Source organism: Pseudophryne corroboree, chromosome 5, assembly GCF_028390025.1.
Source record: "Pseudophryne corroboree isolate aPseCor3 chromosome 5, aPseCor3.hap2, whole genome shotgun sequence".
Taxonomy (NCBI): Eukaryota; Metazoa; Chordata; class Amphibia; order Anura; family Myobatrachidae; genus Pseudophryne; species Pseudophryne corroboree.
In genome coordinates this window covers 768,845,392-768,860,557 of record NC_086448.1, presented here as the reverse complement: position 1 = coordinate 768,860,557, position 15,166 = coordinate 768,845,392, and positions in this window count along the sequence as shown.

Sequence of the window (15,166 nt, the reverse complement as noted above, 5' to 3'; positions counted from 1 at the left end):
AATCCCAACGGTCGAAATCCCGACAGCAATTGACCGACGGTCAAAATCCCGACAAGGTCAAAATCCCGACATGGACAAAATACCGACAAGGTCAAAATACCGACATGTAAAATGCCGACAGGTCAAAATGCCGACATGATTTTTTCATTGAAACCGACTTGTTCATACTTTACCATCCCAGTGGACCTGGAGGGGGAATATAATAGTGTGCCGAGCGCAGCGAGCCATGCGAGGGGACGTGGTACGCTTATATGGTGTCCATGTTGACCTATGTTGACATACACACACAAAAAATATGAAAAACGCATGTCGGTATTTTGACCTGTTGGCATTTTACATGTTGGTATTTTGACCTTGTCGGTATTTTAAATGTCGGTATTTGCCCATGTCGGGATTTTGACCTTGTCGGGATTTTGACCGTCGGTCAATTGCTGTCGGGATTTAGACCATCGGGATTTTGATTGGAGGTATTTCATACCGATCCCGTAACATACACGTCTGCATCTGTGTAACATACACGCTTGCATCTGTGGAACATACAGTATATGCCTGCATCTGTAACATACACGCCTGCATCTGTTTAACATATGCGATTGCATCTTTGTAACATACAGTATACAGTAGCGGTTCTTGCCACGGGCAAGCAGGCTTTTTGCCGGGGCGCCGCTGTCCCCAGGGCGGCACCGCCACAGCTGCAAGAGCCGCTACTGAACCCTGATCCTCTCTCCCCTTCTGCAGCAGGCACCTTGGCTGTGTGGGCGCCCACTGCATCCGACTCCACTGACAAACACTATAGGTCATAATTGGGGATCCGGTCTGAAGGTCGACACTGTCTAGGTCGACAATGTTTAGGTCGACCACTATAGGTCGACAGTCACTAGGTCGACATGGATGGAAGGTCGACAGGGTTTCTAGGTCGACAGGTCTAAAGGTCGACATGAGTTTTTCACATATTTTTTTCTTTTTTTGAATTTTTTCATACTTAACGATCCACGTGGACTACGATTGGAACGGTAATCTGTGCCGAGCGAAGCGGTAGCGGAGCGAAGGCACCATGCCCGAAGGGTACGCGGTGCACTAATTTGGGATCCCGGTCACTCTACGAAGAAAACGACGCCAAAAAAAAAAATTAAACCTCATGTCGACCTTTAGACCTGGCGACCTAGCACATGTCGACCTAGAAACCCTGTCGACCTTCCATCCATGTCGACCTAGTGACTGTCGACCTATAGTGGTCGACCTAAACATTGTCGACCTAGATACTGTCGATTTGATGAACCACACCCCATAATTGACCTCTAGTGTCAGTGCGGCGCTGCTATGGGAGAGACGTCATGACGTCTGTCCCATAAAGAGGAGCCGGCGGCCGGAGACAGAGAGCAGCGCAGCAGCGGTCCGGAAGCAGGAGCAGGGCTGGTAAGTATTGTGTAGTTGTTTTTTTTTTTTATTGTGTGTGTTTGTACTGGCAGACCCAGCAGAGGGGGGGCGGCGGCGGTGGCGGCCAGGGCATCATGCTCACTCGCCCCCGCTACTATAGCTCTCTCTGCCCATAATAGTCCATGCCCCCTGCACGTCACCCCTGCGATCCGATCATCGCAGTCTGTGTGCTGCTGTTGTAGCAGTGCTACTACAACACCACACTGATAGTGATGATCGGATCGCCTCCCAAATCCTGGTCACCCCCTCCGCCGCTGGTCAGAGTCCGTTGTGGGTGGCTGGCCGCCCAGCCCACCCGCCGTCATTTGCTTGCGGTGTGACGTCAGCACATCACACCGCGCGCCCTCCCTCCCTTCCCGCCCAGTAGCGCAAGCAGGGGGGGATCACAAATGCTGAGCAGAGGGTTGGCATGCAGAGTGGGGGACAGACCTGACTCAGGGAAATTCCAGAGATCCCACTAAGAAGGGTCAATATCTTTCTTTCTCTCTCTCTAGGGAGTCTATCTATCTCATATTTATCTGTGTATCTATCTATCTATCTTATCTATCTATCTATCTATCTCATATCTATCTGTCTATTAATCTCATATCTATCTATTTATCTCATATCTATCTGTCTATCTCATATCTATCTATTTATCTATCTATCTCATAACTATCTATATGTCTATCTCATATCTATCTATCTATATCTCATATCTCTCTATCTATCTCTCTATCTATCTATCTATCTATAGCGGAGGACACCCACTTACCAGAGCAAGGACTCGCAGAAGACCCTTGCTGGCTTAAAGAAGATGGTGCGGAACAGCGGGGAGGATGGCGCAGATCGGGATCCTGCAGCAGGAGAGAAGATCCCCCTTCGGAGCGTAGCAGACCACACTGAAAAGGGTACATCCCCGATGCGGTGCTCTGCATTCTGGGTGGCGCAGAAGACATGGAGTGTGGGAGATGGCAGAAGCGAAGCAGCTTGGGGTGAGAAATCGCTGTAACCCTCCGCTGCTAAACTCTGCAGTTAGTCAATTAAGGGGGTAGGCTCCCCTCACCACGTGCCCCACAGGCCTTGTTAATTAAGGGGGTAGGATCCCTTCATTCTATAATGTGAATTTTGGCTCATACTGTGTGCTATAATGTGAATTTCGGCTCATACCGTGTGCTATAATGTGAATTTCGGCTCATACCGTGTGCTATAATGTGAAAGGGGCACCAGTACTAGATAGTATAAGGGGTCCTACTACACTGAAGGACACGCCCCCTTTTGAGTGACCACGCCCCCTTTTCCTTCACTTTTTCATACCCCCCCTTCAAAAACTCCACTTCGACCACTGCACCTACATCTATACATACACACCCTGACATCTTTATATACAGTGACACCTATTTGTGCAGGAGATGATGATAGTAAGGTGCATGTAGAATTGAAAAGAATGTTCCCAGTATGACCTGAAATAGCTGGCTTGTCATGTTGGCACATCCCATTTTCAGTGTCCACGCCCCCCGCCATTATTGACCTTGCCCTGGGCTCCAAAAACCCTAGTTACGCCTCTGGGGGTCACAACCACTGGGGGCACAAGTACAGGGGGCAGAACTACAGAGGGCACTACTATTGGGGGCACAACTACAGGGGACACAGCTACAGGGGCACAACTACTGGGGCACAGCTACAGGGTGCACAACTACTGGGGCAAAGCTACTGGGGGCACAACTACGGAGCATTGCTACAGGGGGCACAACTACACACAGAGCTGTCTTAACAGCAGTGTAGGCCCCTGGGCACAGCAATGCACTGGGGCCCCTACCCATCCTCCAGCGGTAGGGGTGAGGGGTGCTGTCACCGGCAGCTTTGATGTTCCGCGGGCAGTAGGGGGGTTCTGTCTTTCGCTCAGCATGTAGGACCTGGAGAAATAATTTCTGCTAAATACTCCTTTACTGCACAGATGGGGCAGAAAGGAGAACAGTAAACTGTAGAAGAGGACATTGGGCTGAATGAAGGGGACCGGTACATGACTTACAGGGTGGTAGGGGGTGTTTAATACGTAGGGGAGGGGTCGATAGTGGAGTGGGCTTAATATTCATAATTTTCTGGTGGGAGGGCAGCTTGCTTTACTGCAGATATCTCCAGTTCCTGGAAATAGATTTCTTAGCTTTAATGGGATAAAACAAATTAGAGAGTCCCACCTTTCAGGAGGTACTGGGGACTAGGGGGTCAGAGTTCTGGGACCAGAGTAATCCACCGATGATAATATAAAACTGCATACCAGGCGTGTGGAGCTGGAGCAGGGACCAGCTGCTGGAAGGCTGATATCTCTGGTTTTGGGCATAGTAGAGACAAGCTGCCAGTGTTCACCAAAGGGGAGAGTCCCAGCTTTTGGAGCATACCTTCAGAAAAGCTCTAAGTCAGACAGAACCCAAGATACCTGGCTGGGAAGAACAATTAACAGGCTTGGATGGGGACCACTGCTTTGAAGTCGGATATCTCCGGTTCCCCAGTGCCGATTTTCAAAAATCTGGTACCCCTGGAAAGAGGGGACCCTCAGCTATTGGCCTAGGGCCCTTTTACTCCTGGGGCCCTTGGGCAAGAGCCCATTGAGCCCATACGAAAAGACGGCCCTGACTACACAGGCCCATGGTTTAAGCATACAATAGGTAGAGATGAGGCCCATGGTTTAAGCATACAATAGGTAGAGATGAGTGTTGGCAGAGTATTGCAGTGCTTGATGTAGTGACGTTAGTCCACACACTTAATGAGTTAATAGCAAGCAGGTTTATTTGTAATACACACAGGTGACTTGCGTATGCTGCAATAGCAGGCAATTGGACCCTTATAACATACAGCAGGGGTGGCTAACCAGTCAGAGTCAAAGAGCCAAAAAATCTTGTTAGGTACGTCAAAGAGCCGAAGGCGAGCATGCAAAAATGGGGTGTGGCCTTGTGCCTGCTGGGCACTGCCCCTGGTATAAAATACACTGAAAAGGCCAGATCCACATAAAATAAATTTTTAAAGCCAGATCCAACATAAAATACATTGAAGAAGTCACTTCCGCATAAAATAATTGAAAAAGCCAGTACCACATAAAATATAATGAAAGACGATTCACACAGTACACTTCAGCCAGCACCCTGCTGTGTCACTCCAGTCAGCTCCCCCACTTGTCACTCCTGCTAGCACCCTCCTATGTCACTTCATCCAGCTGTCCCATGTGTCACTATTGCTAGAACCCTCGTGTCACTTCAGAACCCCCCCAACTCATGCCATTGTAGCAGCTCCTTATTACCCCTTTCACACCGTGCAAATATCCCGGTATCGACCCGGCATATTGCCGGGTCGACACGGGTTGGTGTGCGGTGTGAATGGGCCATGGTCGAATTCCTGGGTCACCTGACCCGGTAATTCAACCCGGGTTATAAGCCGTGTTATTCCTGGGTTGAATACCAGGTCAGTGGCAGCGTAAACGGGTTCCCGGGCCGAAGCGACCCGGGACCCGTATACTACTTAGGGAGAGGCGGTGCGGAGATGAGCTCATCTCCCAGCGCCGCCTCCACCCCTGGTTTTAGCCCCCCCCCCTGCAGCTATGGCAACCGACCCAGCAAATTGCAGAGTTGGGAAGCCACCTGTTAGGGTCCGATGCCGGATCCCACCCAGGAAGGACCGTTTCTAATTCCTGGGTGGGATCCTGCATTGGCGATGTGAAAGGGGCTTAAGGATCCTCTGTTTGATGGTGGGTGTTTTATCTCTAGTATCTGGCTCCCTCAGTCCACAGCCCTCGTACTGCTTCCGCAGTCTTTCTGGAGTGCAGTGGTTACCGGAACTGTTGTGGTAATGTGACTTCAAGTGTCGGGAGCCACATTTAAAGAAAGAAAGAGCCACATGCGGCTCAAGAGCCACAGGTTGGCCACCGCTGACATACAGTGTAACTCAGTGTATTGGTGGTACTTATCAGTATGCTGATGTGGCTGTGGTATGACAGCAGGGGATGACTCCGGTGGTAAGGGATGGAGGACTGCACGTCCGTGCAGTCTGACTCCTGCTGTGAGAAGTAATGCACTGCCTGGCTCTCTGTTTACTCCGGCTGCGTGGTACTTGCGGTACGCGGAGAAACGATGTAAGTCTCTCTCTCGCTCAGCTCTGTCTCATGAGCTGTGCTCTGTTCACACACACAAAGATGGAGGAGCTATGTCATAGCTCCGCCTCCCTGAGACACAGACACTTGAGGGATGAACACTAGAGGATGCGCCCATTAGAGCCTATACATGAGGAGACAGGTACAGATCGCACCATTTACTAACACTCCCCCTAGCTCAAGACTGTCTCCAGTCACATATGAAAGAACATGACATTTGATCAAACACTCAATAAAGTCATACCTGTAATCGAAAACATTGTTATAAAGCAAAAACAGTAAGAATAAATCAACATCAAACATATTCCAGTCCACATTCCTTCAAGAATGCATGTAACAGGTGTGATGACAGTCCTTTTGTCAACATGTCAGCAACATTTACTTCACTTGCAACATATTCCACACTGATGGATTTATTTTTTCACTAAGCCGCAGATGAAGTGAAGTCTTATAGCAATGTGCTTAGACCATCCATGATGCTTTGTGCTACAAGACAGATCTATTGCTCCCTTGTTATCACACCCTATGTTGATGATCTCACTGTGATAAAGAAGTCCTAACTCACATAAAGTCTCTTTTAACCAAAGTGTTTCCTTTGAAGTTTCTGTGAGCGCCATGTACGCCTCTGTTGTAGAAAGAGCAACTGCGGGTTGTTTCCAATTTGCCCAGCTGACGGCTGAGCCTACTAATGCAAACAGGTATCCAGTGTAGGAACATCTGTCGTCCTCATCTGACCCCCAGTCTGCATCACAAAATACTTTCAAGCTGGTGTCTTTTGATTTTGTAAATCTCAGCTTTAGTGAACTTGTACCTTTGAGGTACCTTAAGATTCTCTTTACTGCAATACAGTGTTGTCTCCCAGAATTATCTGCAAACTCACTTGCCCGACTCACTGCATGTGTGATGTCAGGACGTGTCCCAATACTTGTGTACATCAAACTACCAATGGCATTTTCATAAGGGATTTCTTGCATTTCCTCTATATCCCCCAGGCTGCTTGGTGACATGGCCTTGACCATCTTTACACTTTTGTCAATGGGAGTGCTTACTGGTTTTGCATCTATCATTCTATATTTAGAAATTATTGCCTGAATGTATCTTTGTTGGTCAATTGTGACAGTCCCTTCTCGGTTTTGTACAAATTTCATGCCTAATAAGTGATTTACAGGGCCTAGATCTTTCAACTTGAATCTTTGTTGTAGCTGGTGCTTCATGTCAGTGATGTGATTTTCTTGACCTGCCAGAAGTAAATAATCCACATACACAGCTATTATGAACATTTTTTCTTCTCTAGTCTTATGGTATAGGCCGTGATCAGTCTCTGACCTAACAAAATCCATTTCTACTAACATTGTATCCAACTTCACATACCATCAACGACCATTTTGCTTGAGGCCGTATAGTGACTTCTTTTCCTGTTTGGAATATATTCACATCATAGTTCAGGTGGTTCCATGTAAATTTCCTCAACTAACTCTCCATTTTGGGATTGCGGATTCAAAATCTAGCTGGTATAACAGTAGATCATGTAGTGTAGCTATAGCAATCACTAACCTTAAGGTGCTCTACCTTGCAACAGGTGAGTAGACCGCTTCGTAACCAATTCCGGACTTCTGGGTATATCCCTTGGCAACAAGGCAGGCTTTGTAATGAGCTATTGTCCCATCTGCATTCAACTTCTTGCAGAAGACCCACTTGTTTTTGATCGTTTTATGGTTACTTGGCCTATCAACTATAGTCCATGTACTGTTCTCATCCAGTGCTGACAGTTCTGTATTAATTGCTGATTTCCACTTTGTCCAATCACTGGTTGACTTTGCTTCTTGTATGTTTTGAGGTTCACAGTAAGCTATGATGCGTACTCCTCACTATTTCTTGGCTGGAACAGCTTTGTTGTTCCTCATGGAACTTCTGTTCCCTGATTTATTGTCTACTCTGACACTCTCAGATTCAGACATGCTTTCTGTTGCCTGTATATCTAGTAATACATTCTCTTCTTGCTCCACTGCCCCAGTCAGTGGCGCTGTCTCATGGAATACCACATCTCTGGATTTAAGAAGACGTTTGTTTGTAACATCCCAAAGTCTGTATCCATTGCTTTCTTCGCAGTATCCGAGCATTATACATTCTAAGGATTTTGGATCTAACTTTCTCCTTTTCTCCTTTGGTATATGTGCAAAAGCTTTGCTCCCGAAGACACGAAGATGACTGATATTTGGCTTTTCTCTGGACCATGCCTCCAGTGGCGTTTTACCTTTGACAGCCACTGTAGGTGCACGATTCTTTAGGTATACTGCAGTAGATATTGCTTCTGCCCAAAAATAATTTTACATGCCAGAATCACTTAACATAATCCATGCTCTTTCAACAATTGTGTTTGCCCGCTCACTCACGCCATTCTGTTCCTGTGTGTAGGCAATTGTTAGCTGATGCTTTATGCCATATTTTCTAAGGAATGCGGCTAAGACTTTGTTATCATACTCTCCACCGTTGTCTGATCTCAGGATCTTTAGTTTCAGACCTGTCTGAGGGGGTAATTCTGAGTTTAATCGCAGCAGGAACTTTGTTAGCAGTTGGGCAAAACCATGTGCACTGCAGGGGAGGCAGATATAACATGTGCAGAGAGAGTTAGATTTGGGTGTGGTGTGTTCAATCTGCAATCTACATTGCAGTGTAAAAATAAAGCAGCCTGTATTTACCCTGCACAGAAACAAAATAACCCACCCAAATCTAACTCTCTCTGCACATGTTATATCTGCCTCCCCTGCAGATCACATGGTTTTGCCCAACTGCTAACAAAGTTCCTGCTGCGCTCAACTCAGAATTACCCCCTGAGTCTCCACCAGGTTTTTGTATTCCACAATTTTGTTGACAACTTCACTCTTTTCTTTAATGAAGTACACGTGTGTCATTCTTGTGGCATCATCAATGAGAGTCATGAAATACCTGTAGCCACTGATCGATTCTACCTCCAAAGGACCACACACATCGATGTGCACTAGAGCTAACGGTGTCTCTGCTCTACTAACTGACTTTGGAAATGGGTTGCAAGTTTGCTTGCCTTTTATGCAACTCTCACACATGGGTCTTTCAGCGCTGCTCACAGTGATCCCTGATACCATTCCATCTAGCAGTTTCTGGACGTTGTCATATCCTAGAAGACTCAAGCATTTGAGCCACAGCTCCATTGACTGGTTTGCATCAGTAGCATACCCTCCAACTGTACCTTTTTAACAGGTACAGTGCCTTTTTTTTATGGTCTGTACCTGCCAAAAGGGGCTATGTACCGATTTTTGACTCTCCAAATTTACATTGAAAGTATAGGAAAGGGGGCGTGGCCACATCCCCTTTACCCGTGACCACGCCCCTTTCCCGAATTTGTGCCGGTTTTTATGTGTAAAATGTTGGCGGGTATGCAGTAGCCATCATTGCAGTACATTCCTCAGTGTCCAGGACATATAGTTGGTTGCACCGGGTTTCTGAAGCAATAACAGTCCTTCTTTTATTTTGCACCGTACACTTGCCCTTCTCAAATTGGACTCTGTAACCTCTGTTCTCTAGGACACTGGTAGCAATGAGATTACTTCCCAAATCTGGCACGAACAATACATCTTGGATATCTGTAACAACTGTTTCTCATCCAATTCTTAAATGCACTGTGATTGTCCCAGCTTGTGATGCACCTTATTTCCAATCCCTGTAACTGTAGTGGGTACACATGGTGCTGAAGAATTGAACCAATGCTGATTGCAACTGAAATGCCTAGTGGCCCCCGAGTCCATGTTCCAGCAATCCTTTCTGTGACTGTCTGCTACATTCAGTGCTGACTCGTTTGGCTTGTCACGCTTCTTCTGCGCACCACTGGAATTTCTCATCCTACAATCTGAAACTTTACGTCCTAGCTTGTGACATACAAAACACTTGAACTTGTTCTTTTTAGACTTTGTGCCCTTTTTGATCAAGGCAGAACCCTCAGCTATGGTCTCGACAGGAATACGTTCTTGGGACTGTAGTAGCTTGGCCCTTACAATCTCTGTTGTCAGCTTAGTATCATTTGACTCTAAGGCAATCGCCATTGCCACTTCTTCCTCATCTACCTGTGCCCCCACAGATGCCAACTGCTGAGCTATCGACGATAACTTATCAATATAATCGTTCATGTCCTTGCAGGCACTCAGTTTCGTTCCATATACAGTAGCATGCGTCTCAAACTTATCCTTCTCATCAGACCTCTGTCTTCATATGCACTTTGCATGGCTGTCCACATGTCCTTATCTGACACTTTCCCACTGATTATGGAATAGACATGCTGCTCCACAGCTAAACCTACAGTCCCGATGGATCTGTCTACATCATCTGGGTTAGGACCTGCTCCTAGGTCTATTGTGACCTTCCACAACTTTTCCCGCTTAAGCTGCATCTCCATGACAAACCTCCATGTAGCGTAGTTCTATGAACCTTTCAGCTTAGCAAAGTTCATACTGTGTCCTGTGTTATACATCTTCCCAGCGCTTTTATAAAATGTCACTTTATGTTTATCTGTGTGTTCTTTTATTCTGTGCTATTGCTCAAACACGTAGGGGTTAATCTTCAAGCACGCGGGACTGGGCCCATAACCTGTTGGCAGAGTATTGCGGTGCTTGATGTAGTGACGTTAATCCACACACTTAATGAGTTAAAAGCAAGCAGGTTTATTTGTAATACACACAGGTGACTTGGGTATGCTGCAATAGTAGGCAATTGGCCCCTTATAACATACTGTACAGTGTAACAGAGTGTATTGGTGAAACTTATCAGTATGCTGATGTGGCTGCGGTATGACAGCAGGGGATGGCTCCGGTGGTAAGGGATGGAGGACTGCATGTCTGTGCAGTCTGACTGCCACTTTGAGAAGTAGTGCACCACCCGGCTCTGTTTAGTCCGGCAGCATGGTACTTGCAGTACGCGGAGGAATGCCGTAAGTCTCTCGCTCAGCTCTCTCTCATGAGCTGCGCTCTGCTCACACACACACTAAGATGGAGGAGCTCTGTGTCATTGCTCCGCCTCCCTGAGACACAGACACTAGAGCAGGCATGTCCAAAGTCCAGCCGGGGGCCAATTGCGGCCCGTGCTGACATTTCCACTGGCCCAAAGCCTCTGCTCACATTTCCTGTCTGCTCACATTTTCACCGGCCCGCTACCTCTGTTCAGCCGGAAGCGAGCGGAGCAGTAGACGCGGGACTCCAGAGGGCGGGACGCACAGTGAGGACAGCGCAATCCAGTGGCGTCCCAGCAGTAGCTGATGGTGAGGCCCCGCGAGCGCGCATTTACCTTCCCAGGAGAGGCGGAAGGACTTTCCGGCTTTCTTGCTGTCTGGAGCGGGTAAGGGGTGTCACAACTGAGGGTTTTAGCTGACAGGAGGAAGCCTCAGTTGTAGGCGCTGAGAGGAACTTAAACCGAGGAGGTTTACTCAGACCCCTGGACATGTAAGTGTTAAAAGGAAACCCGAAGGTGTGACCATGACAACCAGGTAAAAGTAAATTAAAAGTTTATTGACAAACTCCATGTAACAACAGACAGCAAATAATAAAAATGGCAATGATAAGTAATATGATTCCTGGAGCACTCTGACCATGAAATGGTTTCACAGGACACTGGTAGGTTAAGAACAGTTGTTAAAGTCCTTAGATGGAATAACCTTACCAGGCCTGGCTGTAGTAGTGAAGATATCCAAGGAACATGCCAGTAGATGGAACAGATGAAGCTGGTAACTTGAATCAGCTGTTGTAATTGCTGGATAGAACCAGCCAGGTGGTAAGACACGGAGTGGATATAATAAGATGCTAGGGAGCGTGGAAACAGAGGAGTTGAAGGATGATTACCGGTGGTAGTGGATACTGCTGGAAGCAGATGAAATAGCTGGAAGCTGGAAACTGGATCAGCCACGGAGGACTGCAGAGTCAGGCTGCACCGCAGGATGGTAGGCAGGTGCGGGTCTCTTTAGTGGATGCTGGGGACAGGAGCTGGAACCTGGAAACACAACCACAGGAGAGAGACTGGAACAAGGTATGACAAACAAAGCGGAGGAAGGCCTCCAAGTCCTGATTCACCCTCTCGGTTTGACCATTGGTCTGAGGATGGTAAGCTGTAGAAAACTTTAACTTGACTTGGAGGGCTTGACACAAACTTCGCGAAAATTTGGCTACAAATTGTACTCCACGATCGGAGATGATCTCTTCAGGGAGACTGTGAAGTCGGAAGATCTCTTGGATAAACACTTGAGCCAACTTGGAAGCTGACGGAAGACCGGTAAGGGGTATGAAATGTGCCATCTTGGTGAACCGGTCAACTACCACCCAGATGGTATTAAACTTGTTGCATATAGGCAGATCTGTGACAAAGTCCATCGACAAATGGGTCCACGGTCGACTGGGAACAGATAATGGAACCAGTTGCCCCGCAGGCGACTGGCGGGGGACTTTGTGTTGGGCACACTTTGGGCAAGAGGCAATAAACTCCTTGACGTCCTTCTTCAGAGTTGGCCACCAGTAGGACCTAGAGATAAACTCGAGGGTTTTCTGAATGCCTGTATGTCCGGCAAAACGGGAAGCATGGGCCCAATGCATGAGCTTCTTCCTCAACACCGGCTTCACAAAACTTTTCCCTGGTGGGGGCGTAGAGTCCATCCCTACCGTGGAGAATGCCAACGGATTAATAATAGGATGCTTGTCTGAAGACTCTGACTCGTTTTCTTGCTCCCAAGAGCGGGAAAGGGCATCGGCCTTGCGATTCTGAGAGCCCGGACAGAACTGGAGCTTAAATTTGAACCTGGAAAAGAAAAGTGCCCATCTGGACTGACGAGGGTTAAGACATTGTGCGCCTTTCAGGTATAAAAGATTCTTGTGGTCGGTAAGTATCGTGATTGAATGAGAAGCTCCTTCCAACAGATATCTCCACTCCTCTAGAGCGAGCTTGATGGCTAGCAACTCCTGGTCGCCAATGGCATAGTTGCGCTCAGCTGGGGAGAACTTCCGGGAGAAGAAACTGCAAGGATGTAGATGGCCATCTTTAGCCCTCTGAGATAACACCGCTCCTACTCCAACGGAGGAGGCATCCACCTCTAAGATGAAAGGAGAGTCGGTGTCGGGCTGTTTCAGAACTGGTGCAGAGATGAAACGTTGTTTTAGAAGATGAAAAGCTTGCGTAGCTTCTTCAGACCACTTGGACGGGTTAGCACCCTTCTTGGTTAATGCAGTGATAGGCGCCACAATGGTGGAAAAGTCTTGTATGAACTTTCTGTAATAATTGGCGAACCCTAAGAACCTCTGGACCCCTTTGAGGGTTAAGGGTATCGGCCAATTCTGGATTGCTTGTAGTTTCTCAGGATCCATCTCTAGTCCGGAACCGGACACAATGTAACCTAGAAACAGAATGGATTTAACTTCAAAGACACATTTCTCCAATTTGCAATAGAGATGATTGACACGGAGACGGGACAGAACCTCCTTTACCCAGAAACGATGTTCCTCTAGATTATTGGCAAAGATGAGGATATCATCTAAATAAACCACGACATGGCGGTATAAGATGTCTCTGAAGATCTCATTCACGAAATGCTGGAAGACAGCTGGAGCATTGCTCAATCCGAAGGGCATGACGAGGTACTCATAATGTCCATCACAGGTGTTAAAGGCGGTCTTCCACTCGTCACCCTCACGGATCCGGATGAGATTGTAGGCACCCCTCAAATCCAACTTTGTAAAGATGGTTGCTCCGCTGACTCTATCGAAGAGCTCTGTAATCAAAGGTAAAGGATACCGGTTCTTGACGGTAATGTCGTTCAGACCTCTGTAATCGATGCACGGTCGCAGACCACCGTCTTTCTTCTTAACGAAGAAGAAGCCTGCGCCAGCTGGAGAAGAAGAAGGTCGGATAAAACCTTTCGCCAGGTTCTCTTTGATGTACTCCTCCATGGAGTGCGTCTCAGGCAGAGACAACGGGTAAGTTCGGCCTCGAGGTGGAACCTTCCCTGGAATGAGATCAATTGGGCAGTCCCATTCTCTATGAGGAGGAAGGATATCAGCAGAAGCTTTACTGAACACGTCCGTGTAGTCTTGATATGGAGGACTTGGAACATCAGACGACCTGGGGAAAGAAGAACAAACAGGAAGCACTTTGAACAAACAAGTCTTTGCACAGGAGGGACCCCATGCAAGTATTTGTGTAGTCGTCCAGTCAATCGACGGATTGTGGAGACGGAGCCATGGAAGGCCCAAAACCACTGGATGTGTGGCTCTTGGAATCACTAGGAAGGAAATAAATTCTGCATGAAGAACTCCCACTCTCAGACGAACTGGTAGAGTCCTTAGAGAAATAACTGCGTCAAAAATCTTGCTGACATCTACTGCAGTTAAGGAGATGGACGAAGGAAGTCTCTCGGTGGGTAGGGACCACCGTTTAGCATAAGCTTCGGTTATGAAATTCCCAGCTGCTCCGGAATCAAGGAGGGCAATGACGTTCCTGTAACGTTGAGAAATTTGAAGCGAGACTGGGAGATTACAATCATGAGGAGATGGAGAGGAGATCATTACTCCTAGCCGGCCCTCTCCTTGGCGAGCTAGGATTTGGAGTTTCCCGGACGTTTGGGACAGGCATTGATAATGTGAGACGGAGCTGCACAATAGAGACAGAGAGACGTCTTCGGCGCTCAGCGGGAGATAGACGGGAACGGCCAATTTGCATGGGCATTGGATGGAGACGGTTGACGAAGAGGAGGAGCAGAAGATTTTGGAGCAGACGATCTTCCTTGCTCGGTTGCTCTCTCTCTGAAACGTAGATCAACCTTCATGCAAAGAGAAATTAGCTCATCCAACTTAGAGGGCAAGTCTCTGGTAGCTAACTCATCCTTGATGCGTTCTGATAAGCCATGCCAGAATGCAGCATACAGGGCCTCGTTGTTCCATGCCAGTTCAGATGCCAGGATTTTGAACTGTATGAGATACTGTCCCACAGTACGTGTTCCTTGGCGTAAACGGAGAATCTCAGATGAAGCAGAGGTTACCCGGCCTGGCTCGTCGAAGATGCGCCTGAATGTTGCCACAAAGTCCGTATAGGAGGACAGCAGGGGATCAGACTTCTCCCATAAAGGTGATGCCCAGTCAAGGGCTGAACCGCTGAGAAGGGAAATGATATAGGCAATTTTAGTACGGTCACTGGGGAAATTGCCAGGCTGAAGCTCAAAGTGGATTTCGCATTGGTTAAGAAATCCCCTGCAGAACCTTGGAGATCCGTCAAATTTTGCTGGCGTTGGGAGATAAAGACGTGGAATGGAAATGGGTAAGGTGGGTGGGGTTACAGCTGGTGTCACTGTTGTGGACGCACCGGACGTGCCAGGTCCACGGAGGGTCGTTTGAATCCCGTCCAGCCGCGTAGAGAGATCCTGGAGACAGCGGATGATGTGGCCTTGTGCAGCCTCCTGATGTTCAAGTCGGGCTGCCAGTTCTTGCATCGGCCTGGCCGCTTGATCCTGGTCTCCGGCTGGATTCATATGGTCAGTGCTTACTACTGTCACAACTGAGGGTTTTAGCTGACAGGAGGAAGCCTCAGTTGTAGGGGCTGAGAGGAACTTAA